This window comes from Cervus canadensis, chromosome X, assembly GCF_019320065.1.
Source record: "Cervus canadensis isolate Bull #8, Minnesota chromosome X, ASM1932006v1, whole genome shotgun sequence".
Classification (NCBI taxonomy): domain Eukaryota; kingdom Metazoa; phylum Chordata; class Mammalia; order Artiodactyla; family Cervidae; genus Cervus; species Cervus canadensis.
The window spans coordinates 67,199,214-67,222,947 of record NC_057419.1 but is presented as its reverse complement, the minus strand read 5'-3'; the positions used below and the strand labels follow the sequence as shown (position 1 = coordinate 67,222,947).

At 37.6% G+C, this 23,734-nt stretch overlaps 1 protein-coding gene and 1 non-coding gene across 10 annotated transcripts in view; both read right to left on the bottom strand.

Annotated features, from left to right (window-relative positions):
* The window catches only part of DMD (dystrophin), a 2,532,480-nt gene that overhangs the window by 1,868,708 nt on the left and 640,038 nt on the right, over positions 1 to 23,734 (bottom strand). The gene's annotated exons all lie outside the window — the stretch shown is intronic.
* TRNAC-GCA lies at positions 16,305 to 16,376 on the bottom strand. Its single transcript has one exon. It is a non-coding gene; the product is annotated as a tRNA-Cys (tRNA).

Below are 23,734 nucleotides of genomic sequence, written 5' to 3'. Positions count from 1 at the left end.
ATGTTGCAAGAACAACAGCAAGACATTCGCTTCCCTGGTGGTTATTTTATAGAAACGGTGGGATGGGCCACATGTCTATTGCTAGCAAGCAGCAATGCCATTTCCTTTTTTTCTTGGGCTATTATCTTCTAAAAACACTATTCTCCAATGTGTGCTGCATTCAATTAGTGATTACTCTTAAATACTAACACAACAGACCATTTCTAGAATGGTAAAAAGACTGAGAATGGGATTCTTGTGTATCTCTCTGGGTTAGAAGTACACAGCGATTCATTTAGGAAATATATTCATTATTTCCAAACTGCCCTAATCTTATTTCCTTTCTAGGTACATTTCCCATAGACCAAGAGTCAGAGAGCCTTCAATTTATAGATCTCGCTTGAAATAATGGGATTATGAAGCTACGTTTCCTCCATTTTGGCAGTCTTCTTTATCAACCTTTTAACTTAACCTTTGGCCCTATACCTCCACGCAAGTCTTTTTCATTTATTTTTACTGAATAGGCATTTTTTAACTTTCACCTAAGGTTACACTAATGCATTTATAGACTCATATTCTGGGTTCATTAAAGATCTCAGGCTGGGGCTGGAAGGTAACCATTAAAGATACAAGAGAACCTTTCTTTCTGGTCTGCCTGTCTGTTGTTTGGTCTCAAAAATGCTATGTCATAGAGATAAAAACTCTGCACGCCAACATTCAGTGAACATGCCAAGAATGGAAACATGATCCTTTTATTGCAATATTCATAAAAATTGCACTGTTCATATACATCAGATATATTGCATGGTTAGCTAAATATATTTGTTGAATAGTAAAATTTGTTCCATTTTTTTCTCATAGAATTATACATGTTAATTATAGAAATTTTGGAATCTGTGTAACATGGAAGAAGAAAATATATATTGCCTGCCATTCTGAGAAAATTCTATTGATGTATAATGGGCTACAGAATCGAGCACAACTTACTGACTAGACAACAACAACAAAATAAGCATATTTCACTGCATTTTGACTTGGTTTGGTTTTTGTTATTTTTTTGTTTTTGTTTTATTTTGTTTACATAAGCAGGCACTCAATGACTTTTTCTTTCTTTTTTCACTTAGGGAAATAAATGGCTTCATAAATAATGACTTCATAAATGGCTGAAGTATGGAATAGTGACTGGCATGTAATACAGTAAGTCCCCTACATATGAACAAGTTCCACTCCGAGAGCACATTTGTAAGTCCAGTTTCTTTGCAGGTCCAACAAAATTAGCCTAGATACCCAATAAATACAATCAGCTATATAATATTGCACTGTAATAGATATATAATACTTTTCACAGAAATAATACAGTAAACAAACCAAAAAATAAACATTTTTAATCTTACAGTAAGTAAGGAAGTAGGTAAAGTCGCTCAGTCATGTCCAACTCTTTGCGATCCCATGGACTGCAGCCTACCAGGCTCCTCTGTCCATGGGATTTTCCAGGCAAGAGTACTAAGTACAGTAATAGAGTACAACAGCTGGTATACAGGGGCTGGCATTGAGTGACCAGGCATGAAAAGTTACTGACTGGAGGAAGGAGAGGAAGTGGGAGATGGTGGAGTTGAAGGATCATCGGCAGTGGGAGACTGTGAGGCTATGATTCACTCACGCCTGGCATTGATAGAATGCACATTCACAGCTTTCAAAGTTCGCAACTTGAAGGTTTGTATGTAGGGAACTCATTGTACCCATTTAATAGAGGTGTTTTTATGGTATGCTAGGTTCACTCATTCAACTTCAGCATGCAATTATTCACATTGCTATTTTTTAAACGTGTATTACATATATTGTTTTAGGTTTAAAATTCAGTCATTATGAATACATTAGATAATTCTGATCAGGCAAAGACTTTAGGCTAATGCTGGTGTCATAAAACTTGGTAAATCTTAGTTAAATATTGAATGAAATGTTAAATAATTAATAACATAATTTCATGAGCCTAAATAGCTACTTTAAATAAATATTTGGTTTATATTAATATACTCTTCTGTATATTTGAATAAACATATTGAAGAGAAAACTTGTGTTTCCTTTTTAACAAAAAATACTAATATCTATTAACTTCATCTCTGTGATAATCTAAAACAGTTATTGAGAGCTTATTTGGAATGATTTGAATGAACACCTTTAAGCAACTACTGCTATGCAATTTCCAGGCCCATGTAGATATGTACCTAGGATTTCCTTGGCTGTTAAAACATGCAGTTACCCATTTGGCATCTTCTAATGAGGAGGTGAGCAAAGTTGTCTCCCTTGTGCACATACTATACTCATGTTAACATCTTTTCCAGTTCTAAGGGCACAACTTCTCTTTCCTGGTGATAATTTTAATTGAACAACATGTTTTAGACTGGAACTTCAGTTTCCTAAATTGACCAAGTTGTGCCTTTGATTGCCGGATAATGAAAACAGTCTAGAATACTAGCCATCTGTAAATGGTGCAGGCATATGACACCAAAGCATAGGACGACATGATAGCAAAAACATGGTCATATTGTATTCACGAGTATTTTGCAAAGATTGTAACAGAGAAAAGCAGTGAAACAAACATTCACAACACATATAGAACAAAAGGCATGCTATAAAAAAAAAATGGACTTGTACCATTGCAGCTAGTACTATATTCATGTCTAAAAAGGCCATTTGATTTATCCAAAACAATATCAGCAGTTAAGGTTGTACATTTGAATTTTATTGCTTTTACGTCCTTGTGTTTGATTTGAAAATATCATTTGATGTTATAGATCTATAAGCCCTTTAACCATAAAATGTGTGCCATTTGTTTTATATTTGTGCTTATATAAGTAACTTTTAATAAAATTAACTTGCCAGCACTGGTTGATCATAGGAAATTTTTATTCCTTTTAAGCTGGCCTGTTTATTGTCCAAGTTTGAGAAGCACTACACTTTAATGAGGGTTTTCCTGGTGGCTCAGTGGTAAAGAATCCACCTGCAATGCAGGAGATTCAGGAGATGTGGATTTGATCCCTGGGTGGGGAAGATCCCCTGGAGGATGGCATGGAAACCCACTCCAGTATTCTTGGCCTGGAGAATCCCACAGATAGCCCTGTGGGCTGCAGTCCATGGGGTTGCAAAGAGTCGGACACGACTGAAGTGACTGAGCACGCATGCATGCACACTTTAACAACCATCATGTAAGAATGTCTTAACAATGGGGAAATCTGATTCTGGTTCTCTGTAGAAAAATACTATTAAGGAGAGGTATGGTAGAACAATATACATTTTAACACATATGTCTACTCATATCGCAGGGTTAAAATATTTGTAAAGTGATTGTTTTAATTAAAGCAAAATATGTCTCATAACATTAGACAGATGTAACTGGCTTAATAATAACTAGGAATTAACTTCCTGTTCTTGATGTGCTTAAAGGCAATATCATTGCAGTACAAGCTGGCCATCAGGCCATTATGGTTGATTTAGCATAGAAAATAGCACCAGAAGACAAAATGAATTATAGTCAATGAAACTTTTATACAACACCATGATGGATACTAGTTTAAGGCAGGGGACAATTAGAAGGAAACAGTGATGACCTGAGATGTGGCTGGTCCTTTATGGGTTTACACCACACTGAAATTGCTTTTGGCCTGCAAGAAGAATCAGGAGCCCTAGAACATGTGTTAATATATGTAGCCAAGGGATTTCCCTAAAGGTCCAGTGGCGAAGACTTGATGCTCCCAATGCAAGGAGCCTGGGTTCAATCCCTGGTCAGGGAACCAGATCCCATATTAAGAGTTTGCATATCACAACTAAAGATCCCAGATGCCACAACTAAGAGCTGGTGCAGTCAAACATATATATATATATACATACACACACATACACACACACACACATATATAAAACCAAGAAGACCAAAGATAGTCACACCACTCCATTGCACTGCATTTATATACACATACACACACACATGAAAACACATTCCATAAACACATCAATGCATGCATGTGTGTTTATAGTAGTTTAAGTTTCATAATGAAACTGTCAAAAGTAAAGAGTTCACACAAAAGTCAATTATATGATAGAATATAAAATGAGAAGGAGATATACATAAGGGAAAAATAAATTATAGATTGCAAGGGCTATAATTCTGTCTCCTTTATCCTGAAATAAGTTGGATAATATAACCTAAATTATGAGAGGTTGAGGTTCTGTATCATGATTTTTATATCTGATCACTCAATAGTTGTGAAAGTGTTGGTATTTTATGATATCAATGGTAAGCATCCAAGATTTTCAGAAGCCAAGTCTCTGATCAGATTGGAAATTTGTTTAGATATAGGATGAAGTCTAATCTCCTATCTCTTTTCTCTTTACATGATATCTTTGAGAGTGCTAACTACATAATAAATTCTCCATAACTACTGATTTGATTGATTGTATTAGTCCAAATATAGCAATGAGGAATATTTATTCCTTCACTGCTGCTTTGTTAACTCCAAGTACATGTTAGTCACTAAGCAAATGTCTTAAATGACTAAATAATCCAGAAAAGAGAGTTATACTCACATCTCAGAAATACCCATTAGTTGTCTACAACCAAAGTTCCATGTGGTCTATCAAAGTTCATTAGTCTCATACCAAAATGACTCAGGAGCCAACGTGAAGAGGCTTCCATTGGATATAGATGGAAATATAATAGGAGGATTGATAAGAATGACAACAAAAGAAAGGACTGCAATAGACTGATTATACTTAGATAGATTTAAATCTATACATTCAGTGATACCAAAGCAAACAAACAAAAATATATAAATGAAAATTGCCACTGGTAACCTTTGGAAGAGACTAAGGAACCAATTCATTATGTTGAAAATTGTTCTCTTCAGAGAGAAAGTGAAGCATTTATTCTGCTTTTCCTATAGGGACTATACCACAAGGTAACCAAATAGGTAATGCAGAAAAATTGTATTCAGAAATATTCCAGCTAATAAATGAAGAAGGAGTGATAGAATATCACTATTTTTCAAACCATCATAAAATAATTAATCAAGACAAAGATAATTGATGATTGCTAATATCATACACCATAAAAGTGAAACAACCAAACATTAAGTATCTTTTGATGAAAATACACAAAACTATTAATAAAGTTATCTTGAAAGAAAAGAAGGAAGCCTAACTATAAGCAGCCTTCTATATCTGCTAATTTATAGGAACCACAAGGGATAGAGAAATATTTTAAATAACACCATGGGGATATAATCAACAGCATCTACATAAAGGTTAAACTATGTTCAACAACTACATTTAAAAATCCCAATGCACAGTCTTATTCACTTCAAATTAATTATGTAAAAATCAGTGGTGTCTTATTGGATAATCTGGGAAACATATACACTATGTATTTTATGATATTAAAAAATATAAATTTTTTTCTGACTGTGGCAGTGGTATTGTTATTATGTGTTTAAAGGAGAATACTTTCAGAAATATAAGCTGAGACATTTAGAGAGGAAGTGATATGCTTTCCGGGATTTGCTTCAAAACAGATATAGGCAGTGTGTGGGTGTAGAGAGAAAACAAGATGGTGAGGATTAGAACTGCTGGAGCTCAAGGAGGGGTGCATAGTGTTTGTTACACAATTTTTCTGTTTTTGTATCTGTTTGAAAATCTCCATACTAAGATGTTATAAAAAATGATCCACGTGCACCTATGATACGTTAATGACAAGATATAAGTTATCCTAAGAATAATTACGTCTTAAGCTCTTCCCTTGGTCTCATTGTGGCATCAATATAACTATACTCTTTGATCATTATGTTTTTTCTAAGCCCTGGGAGACAGCTTTTAGAATTTTGCTTGGTTATGAACTTCACTCAAGTGATCAGGAAGTCAATATAATAAACTATTCTGTCTAGAAAACATGCAAGCATAAATAACAATCATTTATACTTCTGTAAGGAAACTAACGCTAGATCATTCTTAAAATATCCAAGATCCAGGGTAGATTTGGATTCTGGTTTGTCCTAAAGGCTTAGCTGCATCTGGTAAGTAAGGGAGTCCTATAATATCCTTATTTCTTAGTACCTATTTACATTTAATTTATACGGGGCCTAAAGATTTCCTGATGAAAACAAAATCAATAACTTAAAAGTCTCCATTACTAGACAGCATATGAATATTCATGTCCATGAAATTTGCAGAGCAACAAAAAAAGCACAATTTCAAGGACAAAGCCTATCGCCCTAAGATAAAATTCATCCTACTGATATGGACCTAATAAATTAAATTAATGTCTTGGCATAAGTATTAGAATAGAGAAGTTCCAAGTATACTGTGATGGCTGCTACCAGAACCCATAGCCAACTCAACCACTTTGGTGTCAAATGTGTGCCCTAGGATACAAGATCTACCTGGAACCTTGAAGAATGCATTTGATTAAAACAGTCATCCTTTGGGGCCCAGCAACTCGACTGTGATGTACTTAGAGGAGCACAAGTACCCTTAGCTCTTTGAAAGTTCGTTTTAGGTCATTTCACTTTTTTTTCCTTTTTATTTCCATCATTTATTCATTTCATAAACATTAATTGATCATTTATTTTCTGTCCAGAAATTTCACTGGGCCCTGTGTAGATTCAATGTTGAACCCAAACAAACACAGTCCATGTTGTTGTGGAGCTTAAATTATTATGAGAAAGCAAAAAGGCAATCAAATACACTCACATATGAATATTAAATCACAGGTATGGTAAGTGTGATAAAGAGAGGCATGTGGAGTATGGGGGAGGGACTGCTCATGTCATCCTGGGGACCAGGGAAGGGCCTGGGGACCAGGGATGGGCCAGGGGGCCAGGAATGGGCCTGAGGACACTGACTCCATTTCTTGCGAAATACAACCCCACAGTCACTCCCCTCCCTGACCTCAGCAACATGATATACATGTGTCTTCTTCCGGGATGGAGAGGAGATTGTGGGGCTGAAAAGAGGCTCTTGCCTCTGCTAAATCAAAGAGAAAAATGAACTCACTTGTTTTTTTTATTTTCCTTCTCTCTCTTCTGTAGTTGAAAATGTTGAATTCACACAAAGATTCTAAAGGAAACGCCATGTCATGAAACCCACAGACCATTTGTGCCCTAAATTCCTGAGGCAGAGCCAAGAGAGAACCAATTCAGATCCTGAAGTATCTTCAGCATAGAAAACCCCAGCTATTATTTCTGCCCCGTGGAGCCTGCTGGGATGCTTCTGTTGTAAGAATCAGGGGTTCTGAGGGGCCAGGCAGCTCAGGACATAGACTGGGAAGATGCCATCTTGCTTGTTGTCTTAGTCAGAGAGCCAGGGAGCTATTTCCCCTCCCTTCACCCCAGCTCCTCTTTGGAGTTAATCTCTCGAGATAACAAGTCAAGGGTTTGCCTCTGACCAGCTGTGTTTGGGGTGACTGGATCTAGATGGCAGAATCTGTCCACCAGCTTGGCCCTCCTCCTTCCAGCTTGCTTGCATTTACAGTGATCCCCTTTGGATCACTGCCTGCAGTGGAAAAGCTACAGCTGGAACCTTGTACATCAAAAAATAACTTTATAAAAATACAACTAACTTCACTTTCGTGGATTCATAGAATGTCCTAGAAGGAGGGGCCTGTCCCTGTTTCTAGCCTCTCTGTGTTGACATTGTTCATGTCCTCTCTGTGTCCCACAGGAAACACTGGGCTGCTGAGGGCAAGGCTGACTTTCTTTACAGCTGTCTTGCCAAGACCCAGTTATTGCACATCCCAGAGTGGGTTTGCAGAGGGCACTTTAAGAGGGAATGCATACATGGATGAATGAGGACAGTGATGTGCATGAGAGGATATCTTTGCAGATCTAGTGGGTTCTCACATGATGAGAAAATCTAGTCCATGTAACCTCCCAGTGAAGACCATGGTCCAGGCATGAATGTCATAGGGAGACTGGCTCTTACTCTGAGAAAAAACATCCTCAGCATTAGACATGCTTGCTCCTTGGAAGAGAAGCAATGACAACCTAGACAGTGTATTCAAAAGCAGAGATATCACTTTGCTGACAAAGGTCCCTATAGTCAAAGCTATGGTTTTTCCAGTAGTCATGTATGAATGTGAGAGCTGGACCATAAAGAAGGCTGAGCACCAAAGAATTGATGCTTTTGAACTGTGGGGCTGGAGAAGACTCTTGAGAGTCCTTTGGACTGCAAGGAGATCAAACCAGTTAATCCTAAAGGAAATCAACCCTGAATATTCATTGAAAGGACTGATGCTGAAACTCCAATATTTTGACCACCTCATGTGAAAAGCCAACTCATTGGAAAAGACCTTGATGCTGGGAAAGATTGAAGGCAAGAGGAGAAAGGGGTGACAGAGGACTAGATGATTGGATGGCATCATCAACTCAATGGACATGAGTTTGAGCAAAGTCCAAGAGATAGTGAAGGACGGGGAAGCCTGGTGTGCAAAGAGTCAGCCCTGACAGAGTGACTGAACAGCAACATTAGAACTGCTGCCTTAGGAAGGAGTGATTGCTCAGTCACTCTGTGTTCAGACAGAAGCCACACATCCGTCTAGAGAAGTAGGGGAGAGGATTCCTGTTGAAAGCCTGGATCCTCTTTGCATCACTTCCAGTTCTGAGGAAGTCCAGCTGCAGCAGGGGTCAGCTTCTGTTTTTCCCAACCAATTTTAAAGCAGATTCAACTTTTCCTCACAATTTGCTCCACAAGGTATTTGGGAAATGTAGATTGTACTTAACATCTCACAGTGGAAACTGGAGGAGGCGGCAGCTGCTCTATGCCCAAGTTCTCCTCTGATGTCTCTCCCTGGTCTCCCCTGTTGGCCTCCAGCATTGGGCCTCTTGTCGGTTTTGCCATCTCTGTGTCTCTCCCCAAGTTCTCACTCTGGGATCCTCCCTCCTCGCTCAGGATGCCTCTCTTCCCTTCTCCTTTTGGGACAGAACCCTTTGCTGTCTTGGCTTCTCTGATCTTGGACACCCATACCCCCCATCTCCGCTCCACATGCTCTTCACCAATAGAGATGCCTGCAGCCACCAGGACCCATGCGATGGAAAGTGGTCTGTGGGTCACTTCACTTTTTATGGGACACCTACATTAGTGCTTGTTTTCACTAAGCCAGAGAAATGTAAAGAGGATTTTGCTTTTCCAAAAGTGAAAACAGTGCCCAGCATTTGTTTTGTGGCAAGGGGTTCCAGAGGCAGTGGGCACCCCAAGCAGCGAAAGTGAGCCCGCCAAGCTTCTTCCCAGGAACTAGACTTCGCGGCTCAGCATCCAGCCTCCAGAGCTTTGAACTTTCTGTGCTTTGCATTCATTTATTTTGTGGATCCATTAGCAAGATGTGTCCTAAGGTAATTGCTTCTTTGCTCTACACCAGCCATTTTGGCACAGGGAAGGTGTCACAGGAATGTTGTATTTTCGGAAAGTTGGGGAAGCCTGTCTAAGGCTGAGCGTGGAAAGTTTCCCCTTGCTTTTTCACAGGTATGTTTAGCAGCAGTGGCTTCGCACACACTGCAGGCACCGAAGTAGGTAAGTGTTAGTCGCTCAGTCGTGTCTGACTCTTTGTGACCCCGTGGACTGTAGCCCGCCAGGCTCCTCTGTCCATGGGGATGCTCCAGGCAAGAATCCTGGAGTGGGTTGCCATTTCCTTCTCCAGGGGATCGTTCCAAAACAGGGATCGAACCCGGGTCTCTTGCATTATAGGCAGATTCTTTACCGTCTGAGCCAACAGGGAACCTCTAGCAGAGGACCAAACAGCAGCAACCGCCCAGGGTACATGGTTGAGCTGCTGCAGCTGTGGAGGCGAGCATCTGCCTGAAGGAGAGGGTCAGCGGTGGAGCTGACAGAGGTGTGGAAAGCCCTGGGAGAAGTGCTCAGCACCAGAGCTAAGGCAGACGAACAGCCGACCGAATTTGAGAGTGCCTGAGCGATATCCGGCCAGAACAATAATACACACTGGAATGGGAAACAATAAAGGTCTTACAGATGCACCAGGAGAGGCTAACAAGCTAGCAGAATCGGGATGCTAAAGCCACTGTAACCTATTACCACACAGGCTCATAACCACGCAGGCAGATTGGATTGCAGGATCTTTACTGAACAAAACACCGGAGGTGGAGAAAAGCAGTATATATTCACTAGCTGGTGCTACAAAAAAGTCTGTCTCCCAAGTCAGAGGCATGGGAGCCTTTCCTCTCATCTCTCCTTCCTCATAGTCATTCCATTGCCCAGTCTTAAACTGGGTTCCCCATTGTCAGACCTGGGACAGGAATTTGAGCCCATGATGTTCCTTATGATGGTGATCACAGGCAGCATCACTAGGGAAGTAGAGTTGATGATAAGTCGCTTCAGTCATGTCTGACTCTGCGACCCCATGGGCTGTAGCCTGCCAGGTTCCTCTGTCCATGGGACTCTCCAGGCAAGAATACTGGAGTGGGTTTCCATGCCCTTCTCCAAGGGGTCTTCCCAACCCAGGGATCGAACCCGCATCTCTTATGTCTCCTGCATTGGCAGGCAGGTTCTTTACCATTAGCGCCACCTGGGAAATAGAGATGTGAGAGAGAAAATAGAGAACTGCCACAACAGGGCATATTAATGAGAACGTCATGACTATGGACAACTGGGGCTCAGTGTCACTGGGTACCTCTGGAAGATGGTGTAGGCACACTTCTCACTTGTTCTATTTGAGAACCACTTGGGGGTCTCAATATTCCAGCACTTCCCCATGATAGGTAAATCCATCAAACAAAGTCCTTAGTTGTGTGTAAGTAGAAAACCATCAGGCAGAATGTGCCAAGGGGATATGGATAGTGCATACTAGATTCAACAAGTACACTGTACATTCATCTTACAGAGACCATTAGAGCTGTTCCAGCTTTTTTCTACCCAATGTTTCATCTTTTTCTTTATTTTAGAAACAAGATTGAAAATTTAACATAGGTTGGGCAAGAAGCACAATGAGAATTCAGCTGAGTTGGAAGCTGCTCATCGGTTGATATACCCATGCATCTTTCAAGACAGTGTCCTATGAAGCCTGGTCCAACCCAATCAGTTGGTTTTGATTTCTCCCCCTTTATGTCAGCACTCCTTGCACATCTTACTGTTGTTTTCCTCAAAGTTATCTATCTACAAATCCACTTTCTTCCTTAAAATATTATCATTTCCTTGAGAGCAGAAATTGTTCATTATTCATCTTTCTATTTTAGGCATTGATTATAGTCCCTGAGGAGCTTCCCAGGTAGCACAAGTGGTAAAGAACCCGCCTGCCAATGCAGGAGACATAAGAGACAAGGGTTCAGTCCCTGGGTCAGGAAGATCCCCTGGAGGAGGGCATGGCAATCCACTCCAGTGTTCTTGCCTGGAGAATCCCATGGACAGAGGTGCCTGGTGGGCTACAGTCCATAGGTTTGCACAGTCAGACACAGCTGAAGTGATCCAACACACCTGCATGCCCACAGTCCCTGAGATTCAGATGGTGTTCATCAAAAGTTCGTTTGTTGAATAAGTAAGTGAATGCATGTGTTGCTGCTAATAATCATGTTCACCATTTTCTTTAGAGTCTGCTTCTGTTAGTCAGATTTAAATGGCTTTACTTGAGCTATTTCTGATTTTTTTTTTAAAGATCCTTTCCTCTGACAGTGATTTAGCACCAGTGAAAGTTTTCAGTTACCTTCCAGTTGTTTTAAAAATGAGACTGCTATTTTTAGTGAGAGGAAATAACGGAGAAAAGAAAGTTCTCACTCTCAATTTGAGTTTTGAGAGGATCAAATAGTTTCAGTTCAAGGAGTCCATAATGATTGGACATCCCTAAAAGCTAGAGAATCCTCCAAGATGTATTCTAAAAGACATATATATTTTTCATCTTTATCCCTACAAAGATACATACATACACAAAAGAATGAGCAAATACTTTGACAAAAATATTATGAATTTTTTACCTAGGGTGACACTGTCACTGTGCATTACAGCCATTTTATAAAAAAGCAAAACAACTTGATTTAAAAAAAAACAACCTTGGGTTCTTCCTTTGTTTTAAAATTATAAAATGTATATATCAATTTTTAAAATGAAACAATGCATGCAAATTAAAAAATAAAAAAATATTGCATGTGCTACCCACCCCATGCATGCATAGGTGAAAATTCAACCACCACCAAATTTCACTCACTATATGTAAAACCATAAAATGCTTGTTATGATACTAAATAAGCCTGCTCTGAGCTTGACAGAAACATATAATATTGATTGATTGTGGTTTTATGCAAATAGAACCTTTATATATGCATATATATATAGTAAACTAGAATATGTGTATATATATATGTACATTAAGGTAACTAAAACTACATAATCACATTTCAATGTCTGTTCATATCAATTTATCTCATTCTTCTTATCTATAGTATAAAAGTCCCTTGTAGGGATTTACTCCCTGCCTATGGTTATTTAGATTACCTGTCTATTTTCCTATTACCCAACTATAGCAAAAACTCCATGTCCATCTCTATTTTAACATTTGAGCATATACAGATGAAACACATACACCAGGAAGTAGAACTGTTATGTGAAAATGATCATAATTTCAATTATGAAAAATAATGCCAAGTTGATTTCAGCATAGCCTTATTTGTGCTACTCCATAGTCTATGATAACTTGGTTCTTCACACTCTTGCCTCTACTGTATACTCAGTAAGGCTTTCACTTTTGTCAATATAATATGTGAGAAATGTCTTAATTTCAAATTCTTAAATTATGATCATCTTAGACAATTGCATTCCACTTAGTTTTAATTGCCTGTTCATCTCTTTCCTAATGGATCCTACAGAGTAGGCTTTTTCTTATTAATTTATAAATTTCATACTAAGTATTTAAAAATAATTATTCTATTCTTAAACGTATTTTCTATTATTTCACACATTTTGTTTAAATAAACGGGGACTTTTCCAAGTGCATAAGCTATAAGCTTAGGATAAAACTTCTTTTGTTTTACTACAGTGAGTTACCAGTACTAATATTTCCAGTTTCTTTTAAAGACTATAAATGTGTGTAAATAACAATGAAAACACTGAGAAACATGTTAATAAATTAGAATTATTTTTTTCTACAGAGCTAAAATTTACTCAAAAAATTCTAGGTTATGTGACAATCACTCATTTCTATCAATTTATTTATTCATGAGTTTAGATTTTCAGAGATATTACATGAAAACTGCTCTGCTTTTTAAACTATACAGTAATATGTGCACTTTGGTGGATGTGTAAATACGTACATAATTACTGAATTCATTAATGTCATATCAATTTTCTTATTTGCAGCCACTACATGATACAAGTTAATGGTAACCAATTTGGTGTCCTACTTTCTAGATCATTGCTGATCCAGTACATTCAGTTCCCAGAGAAAAACTAGCAGTTCCCTTAGGGATAAAAATGACATTCATTCTTGACTTACTTTGACCAGGTGAGACACATGATTTCCATGTTTATTCTCATACTATTTTTTTTAAATAACGTTTTTTGACCTTGGCTCAGAAAAAAAACCTATTTTTAAGAGTATGCTATGTTGAAAGCATAAATAATATCAAAATTAAATGGGATTTTTAACACTGAATGGTGATTCATGGCAGTTGGAAGCAAAATGCACACTGTGATGAAACAGTCAACACTCCTACTTAAAACCCTGAAATGGGGCTAATTCACTCAGCGATGCACTTATATTACTGTCTCATAAATCCACATTCCAATATGGATTATGGCATCTATTCCAATAATTCAGTAAAGAATTCGCAAAATCAGATAATCTAATCCTCATTGAAAATCCATGAAGAATATATTATTATTGGCATTTTTAAAATATAAACTTCCCATGAAACACCCAATCCAATTTCTTAAAGAACAACACAGATACTGAGAAAACTAAAGTCTCACATAATGTAACTCTAAAATATAAATAAGGGGAAGTTCATGGGCTCATGAGGTCACTCAATGACATCCTAAGTAATGAAATGATCGATTATAAATAAAGTCTGGGCAAAAGGGATTTTCTTATTCTTTGTTTAGTCTTAAAAACAAACAAAAAAAAGATTTTTATATATATATATATATATATATCTCAGCCATATGAAATTAGGTAGGATTTAACATTTTAAAATGTTAATGGAATTATTTTGTATTTAATCTATTTGTTATAAATTATTACTGGAACATTTTGGTCACTTATAGACCCTAAGAGAGACAACCATTTTTCTCTTGTCTAGTTGCTTTCTCTCCTATATTTGACTATATTAAAGATTATTTATTAGGTTTTTATTATGTGCAGACTGTTTACATTAGCAGGAGAAAATATTTCTGGACTTAGTTCCTTGAGTATAGCAACCCCTGGTAAAAAATTTGTTATGAATACTCTTGGTTTTTTTGTTGATCCTTTTCCTCCCAGAGATGGTCACTGTTTTTATCTCTCTCTGTTGTGTTGTTTGTCAAAAGAAGGAAAACCATAGAGTAAAACATAGGCGTAGACCGTATAAGCCCACTGTTCAAGTCAGTTTAACAAACTAGTGAGTTCCCAGGCCTGGTCAGACCAGCATCTGTTTAGACAAACTCTGCTAGTGGTTAATGTGTGCATGCAGTAAAGGCTGCAGCTAAGGGACCCCAAAAGTCAAAACTTCAAAATTGGTGGGCATGGGTCAAACACTTAAGAGCTGTCAGAACACTCACCTCCTAACCCAAAGACTCTGATTTAGGAGAAGTTGGTCACGGAATGGGTTAGATTGACAGTAGGTCACCTGCCAACCTCAAGAAAATGTCCAAGCATCGAGGCATTCTACAAAACACCTCACAATCTCCAACCCAGTGACATATGGCTCTTGGGTATTGGTTTGGCTCTGAGAGACCCAAGACCTAGCTAGAGTTGTTAATGTGCATATAGAAAAAACCAGATGAAGTTTTGCCTTTCGTCTTGGTCTGTCTTGAGAGCTTTGTTTCAGGACTGATGAGAATACTCTCTCTAGTCTCTGCCAGTTAGAAAGTGCATGTACGAGCATATGCCTCAATTGTTGTTCAGTCACCCAGTCGTGTCCAACTCTTTGCAACCCCATGGACTGCAGCACACCAGGCTTTCTTATCTTTCACCATCTCCTGGAGCTTGCTGAAACTCTTGTCCATTGAGTTGATGATGCCATCCAACCACCTCATCCTCTGTTGTCCCATTCCCCTCCTGCCTTCAATCTTTCCCAGCATCAGGGTCTTTTCTAATGAGTCTGCTCTTCACATCAGGTGGCCAAAGTATCAGAGCTTCAGCTTCAACATCAGTCCTCAGTGGCCAGTTGAAAAAACTATGGTTCTGAGACATAAAGTCACAAGCAGCACCATTTTGTCCAACTGGGCCAGGTTGCAGGAGAATTTGTCACAAGTTTCAAGCTTCATAAGGGGCATTTGTTATCTCAACCTTGTCCTGTTTGGGCTGGAAAAATTCCATTCCAGTAGCACCTAGCAGGTGTCACAGATGAATGAGCCTGTGACTGGAAGCATCTCACATTTCCTTGGGAAACAGGGGACACTGAATTTTACAACACTGTTCACACCACCTGTGATAGTGAAGATCTTTGCTTTCTTAGGCTAACTCTGGGAGTAAATTTTATGGATCTTGTGAGAATCACATCCTTTGCACTCTCTTGTGAGATACCTCTTGCATCCTTGATTAAGCCATAATGAGGCTTACAATGGTTTGAGTTGCTATTGAGATTAATATAAGATCCTACTCATCAATGGCTATATTGATTCTTTGAATTGGTTATATTTGAAAGAAAAAAAAATAGCTCTCATTCTAAGCAACTATCTTATTGGTACCTACAGAAAGACTCAGTTAAAAAAAAACACAAAAAACTATCTAAGCAACTATCTTATTGGTACCTATGGAAACACCCAGTTTAAAAAAAAAAAACTACCATGAGGTATCACCTCACACTGGTCAGAATGGCCATCATCAAAAATCTACAAACTATAAATGCTGGAGAGGATGTGGAGAAAAGGAAACCCTCTCTACTCTGTTGGTGGGAGTGTAAATTGGTTCTGTCACAATAGAGAACATTATGGAGTTTCCTTAAAATAACTAAAAATAAAGCTACCATATGATCTAGCAATCCCTCTCCTGGGCACATATCCAGAGAAAAGTGAAAAGTAAAGTCACTCAGTCATGTCCGATCTTTGCAACCCCATGGACTGTAGCCTGCCAGGCTCCTCTGTCCATGGGATTTTCCAGGCAAGAATATTAGAGTAGGTTGCCATTTCTTTCTCCAGGGATCTTCCCGACCCAGGGATCGAACCTGGGTCTCCCGCATTGCAGGCAGACGCTTTACCATCTGAGCCAGCAGGGAAGCTCATCCAGAGAAAATCATACTTCAAAAAGATACATGCACCCCCAATATTCATTGTGGAACTATATACAATAGCCAAGACATGGAAGCAACAACCTAAATGTCCATCAACAGGGAAATGGATAAAGAAGATGTAATATATACATATATATATATATATATGTATACACACACACACACACATGCATACATACATACAGTGGAATATTAGCCATAAAAGGAACAAAATAATGCCATTTACAGCAATGTAGATGGATCTAGAAATTGTGCTACTGAGTGAAGTAAGTCAGACCAAGAGAAATATGATATAGCTTATATGCAGAATCTGAAAACAAATGATATGAATGAACTTATTTACAAAACAGAAACAGATTCACAGATTCATAGAACAAACTTAAAATTACCAGGGGGAAGGGTGGGTAGAAAGGATAGTTAGGGAATGTGTGATTGACGTGTACACACTACTATAATTAAAATGGATAACAAACAAGGACCTGCTATATAGCACAGGGAACTCTGTTCAATGTTATGTGGCAGTCTGGATGGGAGGGGAGTTTGGGGGAGAATAGATATATGTATATGTATGGCTGAGTTGCTTTGTTGTGCATCTGAAAGTATCACTATCGCAACATAGCAATTGGCTATGTGTGCGTGCATGCTAGGTCGCTTCAGTTGTGTCCGATTCTTTGCAACCCCATGGACTGTAGCCCTCCAGGCTTCTCTGTCCATGGGATTCTCCAGGCAAGAATACTGGGGTGGGATGCCATGCCCTCCTCCAGGGGATCTTCCTGACCGAGAGATCAAACCAGTGTCTCTTGCGTCTCCTATATTGGCAGGTGAGTTCTTTACCACCACCGCCACCTGATACACTAATATGAAATATAAAAAGTGTTGAAAAATGAGGCAGAAAGGAGTGTATCAACTAGTCTCAGGCATTCCCTTAACAAGAGGAAAGAATAGCGATTAGACTTAGAACAAAAGTGAAAGTCTCCATGCAACAAAAATGCCCCCTTTTAAATTCCAGCCCTCTCTCCCCAGGAAATTCTCTTAGCTCACAAAACTTCTCCAACTTCCCCAGAAAATCCCTTAACATGCAGCTGCTTGTTTAGCTTCCTTTTCCCTGAAAGATTCACAGAGAGCACCTTAGCCTGATCTCTAAGCCCAGGGTATACAGGTTACTCACATAAACAGTAAAAGCCAGGAAATAAATGTAAGGCTCTGACACAAGGCTCATTTTTCTCGGTTCTATAATCAGACTCTGCCAGTCTCAGGACTTTCTATGTAGTATTCTTTGAAAATGTATACTGCAACCCCGCTGGAAAGAATTCTTGCTGTCTGGACAGCAGTATATCTTTTAAATTATAAAGTCATTTTATGTCTACTTTCAGAAAAGTGAAAGTGAGAGGTGCCCAGTTGTGTCCGACTCTTTGTGACCCCATGGACTATACAGTCCATGGAATTCTACGCACTGGAGTGGGTAGCCTTTCCCTTCTCCAGGGGATCTTCCCAACCCAGAGATTGAACCCAGGTCTCCCGCATTGCAGCAGATTTTTTACCAGCTGAGCCACAAGGGAAGCCCCTACTTTCAGAGAATACTACCAAATTTAAGGAGGAATGTCTTTCAGAAGTCACTCATAGGGAATTTTTTAGGGTTTTTTTTTTTTTTTTTTTTGGTTGCTAAGGAGTGTTCTTCCCACCCAGGATGACATTGTAGTTTTCAAACATGTCTGATGGCCCCTTAAGCACGTGGCCCTCACACAGGAAACAGATGGCCAGAATTTCTCCTAGGTCCTCTTGTAAATGATTAGCTAAAGACTGATATTCAGGGGCTTTTTTCTCTTGAAAGTAAATCAGTTCAAGGTTTCATTATGCACTCAGAAAGGACTTTGTTAAACCATTAAAACACTATATACAGGGATTTCCCTGATGGTCCAGTGGTTAAGAGTCTGCCTGCCAATGCAGGGGACATGGGTTCAATCTCTGGTCTGGGAAAATCCCACATGCTATGGAGCCCAGGAGCTGCATCTACTGAGTCCATGTACTTCTATTACTGAATAGTCCACACACCGCGACTAGCGAGCACCCCCTGCCTCAGGGACATGAAAGCCTGCCACAGCAATGCAGACTCAGTGCAGCCAAAAATAAATAAACAAACAAAAAATAAAATAAAATTATAAAGATACATTTAAAAAACACAGTTTACAGACTTTACAAAGGCATGTTGCATTTAACATTGAAGATGTTTGCTGTTTGTCCCAGCTGAAAACTGACAAGATATATACAAGAATTGTTTTAATACCTTTGTGATTGGAAATTGACTAGATTAGAAACTGATAGAAAAATTTAAGGGGACCCTAAGCTAAAGTGAAACTATATGCCAAGAACTCAAGATAAAGCTTCTTAAACTTTTGTAAAAGTATATACCTCCAAAAAGGAGAGTAGGAAAGGCTATTTTAAAAATACAAACAGATATAAAACTCCCTTGCCCAGAATCTACTCAGGTAAACTTAACTTGTTGTATAAACTACTGAGTTTTTCATATCATTATCATACAAATTTCATGGATAAAATTTTAAAACAAAACCTATAAGAGCTCTGTGTATATATGTCTATATGTTTATGTGTGTCCACATATATGTGTTGTAGGTGTGTGATATTAGTTATCTCTGGATGACATCACTAAAATTAACTTGTAAATCAGCTCTATTTAATTGACCTAAGTAAACAGTGGGTTTATATAAATTCAATATTTATAAAAATTCTCAAAAGTATAATAGAAACTAACCCAGATGCTTTTCAGGATCATATAACCTGGGAAAACCCTTGTTGTTAAAACTAGTTTAACTTTGTTGGCTTAATTAATACAGATATATCCTTAGAATGATCAACATTTAGTATAAAACTTTTATTCTTTCTTGGTATACTAAAAGTCAAATAAGCTCATGTTATCTCCCCTACAATATTTCTCAACAATAACAAAAGCTTAAGATGATAGCTAACTGCTTTAATGTCACATAAAATTTTCATGAGTAATCTAAATATGACTATAAAGAACAAATGAATTAAACATGTGTGATAAGACTTTTTAGGTGAACCTTTTTAGTAATGGTTGTTTAATTATATACTAACTTAAAAATAATTACCCAAATCTTTTTGATGACTTCCACTGTTAATTGATAGAATTTTACTGAATATCTAGATCATTTCTAAATAAGATGAAACATGAAATGTTAACTTCTGAACGTAGGTTTATCTACTTTTGACTTTCTATTACAGAGGAACTAAAATTTGGGTCTCTTAGTAAACATTTTATGCTTTATGGAAAGACTATAGTATGAAGAAGCACATGTTTCTAGATTATGAAATGCATTCATAAATTTGTCAATTTAAAGAATGGTGGTGTACCAGAGAGCTCATAATTGCTTAATTCTAAGTTTTCAGTAGAAATGAGGTTTCTAAGGGTAAAGGATTCTAATTATTACATGTAGCTAAAGCTACTAGAAATAAAAAGGGAAACAAATTTACATGCAAGGAAAGTAACCTGTGCTTTTGGTTAGAAGAGGCATGAGGTATGGAGATGCATTTTTGTTGAGAAATGAAACTGATTTTATCCTAAAATAAAACTGGTTATTTCAGAATGGGGGTAAAAAAAAAAGGGAATGGGATGGGGAGAAGAATGGAGGACAAATTATGGGGAGAGATGGAAAGAGAGAGAAGGTGGGAGAAGGCGTATTATGCAGTCAATTTGAATTACCATTATAAGGGTTTTTAAATTAAACTTTAATACCAATTGTGTACTTATGTAAAACTAAAACTCCATTTTTTTTCATCTGCTAAAAAGAAAATCTTTCTTACATTTATTGGTCTGCTCTTAATAAGAAATTTAAACAAAGGTTGTTCTTTATCTTTTAAGTAATCCGCTTGGAAAGCAAAGATTTTATGTGCTTCACACTGTCTTCATGACGTCTTTGATTACTTAAAACCGAGTCCACTATTAAAAGAGCCAAGTTACGCTCACAACTATATAACCTTCTTTATTTGCCTTTAAAATAGAATACTTTGTTACTTTGGTTAAGTAGATCATTAAGTACTGTTTCCTAATGATCTGTGATCCTAGTTAATCAAGTATCTACAACCTTTTTATTTTTTGACAAATTTCATAAAATCAAATTCTAAATGAAATTTTTGACCAGGAATTAACTTTGGTATTTTCTAGAGGCCCCCTGGAACATGTCAAAAGATTTGTTCTCTTCCCTTGTAAAAGAAAGAGGTGAAACTAATTAGGTTTATGTGATATGTTATATAACATGGGAAGTATTATCAGATAGGAAATAATACTAAACATTTTTTATATTGTATTTGATAATTATATACTATAAGTGTTACAGAAATTGAGTGAAATTCCTAAAATTCAGATATATCCTGACATAATATTATTAGCCATAATTCTAGTCATTATCTCTAAATGCTGTGTATCACAGAAATAACCAAACATTGTAATGAACTCTAATCAGATCTGTAACCATGACCATGTTTTAAGTCTTTCTCATTCACAGAGTTATCGTTTTATTCTGATGCTTTTGCAAAAGTGCTTCATCTTCAAGGAGATTAATGGATAGTAACCTAGAATACAGATTTCTGATATCTTCAAGGTTATATAACTGAACTGGGTAAAAATTTCTAAAATTAGTGGGAAAAAACTAGATTAAAAATCAGTAAGAAGTAATTACATGCAATTGAATATACTGATGAGAATGAGCATAACTTTTATTTATTTTTTTGCTTGAAACATTATTTTTAAATGTTTTGTTTTTCCAAAGTTATGGAAACCTTGTATCTTTTCATTTAAACTATCTATAACTTAGAACAATTTAATGGGATTTACCTTTGTGAACAAAGATGAAAATTTATCTTTTTCTACCTACCTGATCCTTACAGAATTCAGAAACTCTCAATGAGTATTCTTATTTTAATAGAAATTTAGTTATTTGCATAAGTTCAATTAAAACCTGTTCATCTTGTAACAGGACACAATTGGAAACACTGTTTATATTACCAAGGCTTTGACAGGCATGCCATATTTTAAAATGATGTACATAAACTCAGATATGATCAGACAGCTTTAAGGAACTAGCGTTGGCTTTATGGAGCCTATAAAGCTTCTTAGGAAAACAGTCAGGCACCTCGCTTGTAGGTTTCCCAGCAGCCTTACCGGGTGAGTAAGGAAGGTAACTTCTTGGCAGACATAGGAACTTTAAGGTATTTTGGGGACCAGGGAAGAGAGGGATTCACTCAAATCTATAGGTATTACATCTGATGGCACATGCTTGGCTTGGCTTCTAAGCCGTGAGATGCTTTTAAGAGTCCAGTCTGAGATTCCATATGAAAAGTTCCAGCAAATCACACTTAAAAGAGCCTATATGATCAATTAACTACCCTTGCTACAGTTATGTAAATAATCAGACCAAGTTCACTGAAAGGAGATTTAATTTGCAAACAAATCACTCTTATTGTGGTTATCCTTGATAAAACAGGGGTGATTATAGAGAGAAAAATTAATATGTTTCAGTAATACTCTTTTATGGATATCAAATTGTCCTTGAGGTTTTGTTTTCTACCTGTAAAGTGGACTAAATCCTGATTCTTCTAGTTTTTTTTTTTTTCTTTTCTAATATTTCGCTACAACTCTGCAATAACATTTCAATTTTATCCCACTCTTTCGACTTGGAATCATGAGAACTAAAACTATCTTTTCCCCAAAGCCATATAGCTAAAGATGGACAATTTGATATAAAATTCAGAGAAATCACAACAGCTCATGTGTAGGCAATTTTTGTGACTGTTGCTGTGTGGACCATTCAGAAAGATCAGCAGAAACGTATAAAACTGCAAACCAGGAAAATCTATTAGGTTGCCACTGCCTGCCCTCACTTCATCTGAAGATGCTTCAAGCCAGACATTTAGAAGTCCTCTCAATTCGCTGCCTTGAGAACTCAGAAACTGGGATTACAATATGTTCCAATATTAACCTTTGTGTGTGTGTTTTTTTAATTCCATAGAAATGTGTATCACTAAGTATCTGATTGCTTGCACCATAGGCCTAACTCTGAGAGCCCAATTACATGACTAGTCCCTGAAATGGGGCACAACTGTTTAACTGAACTGGCCTATTCTTAGAACTCAAAGATGAGTACTATGAGATGGATTAACCTATCAACTCAACAGTGGGATGAACAGGTTCAAAATGAGACTCCCCTGGAAGTGCCACTTTGGCATGCGGATTGTTTTGAGCTGAAGAGATGGAGGCCCGAAACTTAGCAAGAGTGTTTTACCTTCCCTTCAACTACATAAAATAATTTAGATAGAGGACCTGGTCCAGGAAGAGAGCTGTCACCAGAGATAACTACAAAAAGTAGGGTAAGTATGGTAAGCTGAGGTAGCCTGGCAGGGTCTGTTTATTCAAAGTTTTCTCTGCAATGCTTGCTCTTCCCATCTTTCTGTGAATTGTCTTCCTCCTCACTATAGACCTAGACCCCTACCTCCTTCTTAGCTCAGAAAGGCATATAAGCCTCAACTGCTTGACTGTTATGGACTCTCTCATTGCCTTTGTGGGTCTGCCATACATACATAGTTAAATTTGTTTTTCTCGGGTTAATCTGTCTGATGTCAGTTTTCTAGAGAAGCCAGAAGAACCCAGATGGGTAGAGAATTTTTTTTCTGCCACGCTACAGAAAAAAGTCAAGTACGAAAGACCACATATAGTATGATTACATTTTTATTAAATACCCATGATAGGCAAATTCATAGAGACAGAGCAGAGACTAGTCATTGCACAGGTTATGTGGAGGGAGGAACAGGAATGACTGTTAATGGGTATGGAGTTTATTTTGGGGATGATGAAACTGTACTAATGTTAGTGATGATAGTTGTAACAGCTATATCAATATATTAAAACCTATTGAATTGTACATTTTAAAAGGGTAGATTTTTATTGTATGTGAATTATATCTCTTTAATTGTAAAGATGTTATCAAAAAGTCCCTGGGATATCCCATTTCTTAAGAAGCCCATATTTTTTTTTTTTCCCCTTGAAGTCTTCTGAAAAAGTTTATAGCTCTTTTTGTTGTGTTGTGCTTTCGAGAAGCAGCTTGTTCTGGTTTTATTTGATTTTGTTTCATTTTGGTGTCAGAATCAACCCTGCTTACATATCCTGAGTCTTTTTCTTTTTTCAATTTGAGGCTTAACAACAAACGAAAAGAGGCAGCACTTCCCCAATGATTCAACAGGTTTTGATGGGCAGATGGTGAGCGTTTGTTTCCCTCATTGTTTCCTACCCAGAAGAAGGGTGTGAAATAGCT